Here is a 3,178-nt window from a genome sequence, read left to right on the forward strand (position 1 = left end):
GCTACGGGCAGCCGCATCGACAATAGAGGCAGAGAACACAGCCCATTTGGACTCCATGTCTCCAACCTCCCTCGGAACCTGAGAGAAGCTCTCACGGAGGTGGGAGTTGAACACGTCCCTGACCGAGGGTTCCACCAGACGTTCCCAGCAGACCCTCACTACACGTTTGGGCCTGCCGAGTCTTTCAGGCTTCCTCCTCTTCCAGCATATCTAGCTAACCACCAGGTGGTGGTCGGTGGACAGCTCCGCCCCTCTCTTCACCCGAGTGTCCAGGACAAGCGGCCGAAGATCAGAAGATGCGACTACAAAGTGGATCATCGACCTTCGGCCTAGGGTATCCTGGTGCCAAGTGCACCAATGGACATCCTCATGCCTGAACATGGTGTTCATTATGGACAATCCGTGACTTGCACAGAAGTCCAATAATGAGACACCACTCGGGTTCAGAGCTGGGGGCCCGTTCCTCCCGATCACGCCCCTCCAGGTGTCATTGTCGTTTCCCACATGGGCGTTGAAGTCTCCCAGTAGAATGATGGAATCCCCGGGAGGGGTGCTTTCTAACACCCTCCCCAGGGATGCTAAGAAGGCCTAGTACTCTGTACTGCCGTTCGGCCCATAGGCCGAAACAACTGTCAGAGTCCTCCCCTCAACCCGAAGGCGAAGGGATGCGACCCTCTCGTCTACAGGGGTGAACTCCAACACGAGACGGCTGAGCTGGGGGGAGACAAGCAGCCCCACCCCTGCCCTCCGCCTCTCCCCGTGGGTCACTCCAGAGTAGAAGATGGTCCGGCCTCTCTCAAGGAGCTCGGTTCCAGAGCCCTGGCTGTGCGTAGAGGTGAGCCCAACTATTTCTAGCTGTTATCGCTACACCTTCCACACAAGTTTGGGCTCCTTCCCTGCCAGTGAGGTGACATTCCACGTCCCCAGAGCCAGTTTAAGTGCCCGCGGATCAGGTCGCCGTGGTCTCCGCCTCTAGCTGCCGCCCAATCCACTTTGCACCAGTCCCTCATGGTTCCCCCTGCAGGTGGTGGGCCCACTGGGGGATGGCCTCGCGTTGCTCCTTCGGGCTGGGCCCGGTTGGGTCCCGCGAGGAAGAACCCGACCACCAGGCGCTCGCCAACGAACCCCAACCCCAGGCCTGGCTCCAGGGTGGGGTCCCGGCTCCGTCGTCATAAGGGTTTTTGAACCGCTCTTCGTCTGACCTGTCACCCAGAGCCTGTTTGCCTTGGGAGACCCTACCAGGGGCATTTAGCCCCCGACAACATAGCTTCTGGGATCACCCAGGCACTGAAACCCCTCCACCACGTTAAGGTGGCGGTTTTTCTATTTTTTTTAATCACTTGATGGCCTATGATATCAAAAATTGTACAATAACTTATTTAAGTTTTTATATATTTTACGGATACTAGCCTATTATGCTGTTTGACGTAACATTTACGTAACATTCAATATCTTACTCTGATAATAATACGCGTATTGTTATACTATTTTTGTTATTTTTATCATCATTATTATTATTATTATCTAGCTGGTAAAATTTTCAGTTTGATCTGGAAAAGGACGCTATGATGCCTGATACAACAAGCATGAAAGGCAATGATGTTTTAGTTTACTCCGCTTTGTTTGACCCAACCCCCAAGCTTTTTGGGCACATTATGCAAGAATGCTTGCTGCCCCAATGAATAGTGGCGTTTCTAAGCTGTTGTCAGAGATGGCTGTGATCGACCCACTAGTCACTAGATTAACTAGAGTTAATCCGAAGTATTCCCATTTTAAATACAGTGAACCCTCGTTTATCGCGGGGGTTACGTTCCAAAAAGAACCCGCGATAGGTGAAATCCGTGAAGTAGAACCCCTTATTTTTTTTTACAGTTATCATACAATGAAATACTCCATACAACATTGAAATCAAGGAACAAAAACTTTTTACAGGCCCAAGTATTTGTTTAACAAATAAAAGTACTGTATTAACGTTGTTAACTACTGTACTGTACTGTAAAATAATATAGTTATAAATAAATAAGTAATAATTTTAATTATCAATACGAAATGAAGGGTTAATATTGCGGGGATCAGCACCGCCCCGCCGTGACGGATTGGAACGGGAGAAAATGAAAAATGATTATGAAAAAAAATACAAAGTAAAGTAGGACAAATAGGGACTGATGTGTACACTACAGTATTGTAGTGTACACATCCTGACTCTGCTCTATGGCGGTGCAGGTGTGTGTTTTTGAGAGAAGAACATAGTTATCGGTAGTTGTTGTCGCTCTTTTTTCTTCTGGGCCAAAAGATCCTTATAAACCGACATGCCACCATTGATTATGTTCGACAATAAAGTTTAACAATGCATGATGCAAATCCGTGAAGCAGCAGGACTGTGAAAAGTGAACCGTGTTATAGCAAGGGTTCACTGTAATGTACTATTTAACCATGTACGTAATCTGGATATAATGGGTTCCATTTGTCATTATTTTTGTATTGATTAGGCTGTAAAACCTGTCTGCTAGTTTAAAGTCTATCTTATTTGAATATTATTAACAAAAAGTAAATTATATGGTAAAGTGCTCTATTCGCACTCCTTGTAAGATGCTGTTTTAATTTTTATATTTTATATCCATATTTTTATCTTGGTGTATATATTGGTCTATTTTATTGCATGCCTTATAGCCACAGTGTTTAGATATTTTTATAATTTTATTTACCCATATTTTTTGTTTTCGTCTAGATTAAATAAAAAAAGTGGATTTCATTGTTTGGGTTGGCAAGGGAAGATGTTTGGCCTGTTTTACCCACACATTACTGGACAATAAGATGACCAGTCCACTTATGTCCGCAGCAGCTAACCAAAAAAAATCAGATGTTTTTTTTTCCCTTTGGTTGGTGCAAAGAAAAATCTAAATAAAATCAAATCATGTTTCACATGGGTAGGGGGTGGGGTGGATAGAACAAAGCACAGTACAAAATGCGGGAATGGTGCCTGCTGCTCTTATAAATAGTGGTGTTTCTAAGCTGTTGTCAGAGATGGCTGTGATCAATGCGCAAGTCAGTGAGCTCATCAGGAGTCTGCGGAAGAAAGGCTATACAACTTTGGCCATCGCCAAACATCTGCAGACGAGTGGGATTCAACCTTCATTGGGCACTATTCGGCGTCATTACCGTGGTTCTCCTGTGAAGA

Source organism: Cyprinodon variegatus, unplaced genomic scaffold (genome assembly GCF_000732505.1).
Source record: "Cyprinodon variegatus isolate N-32 unplaced genomic scaffold, C_variegatus-1.0 Scaffold194, whole genome shotgun sequence".
NCBI lineage: Eukaryota > Metazoa > Chordata > Actinopteri > Cyprinodontiformes > Cyprinodontidae > Cyprinodon > Cyprinodon variegatus.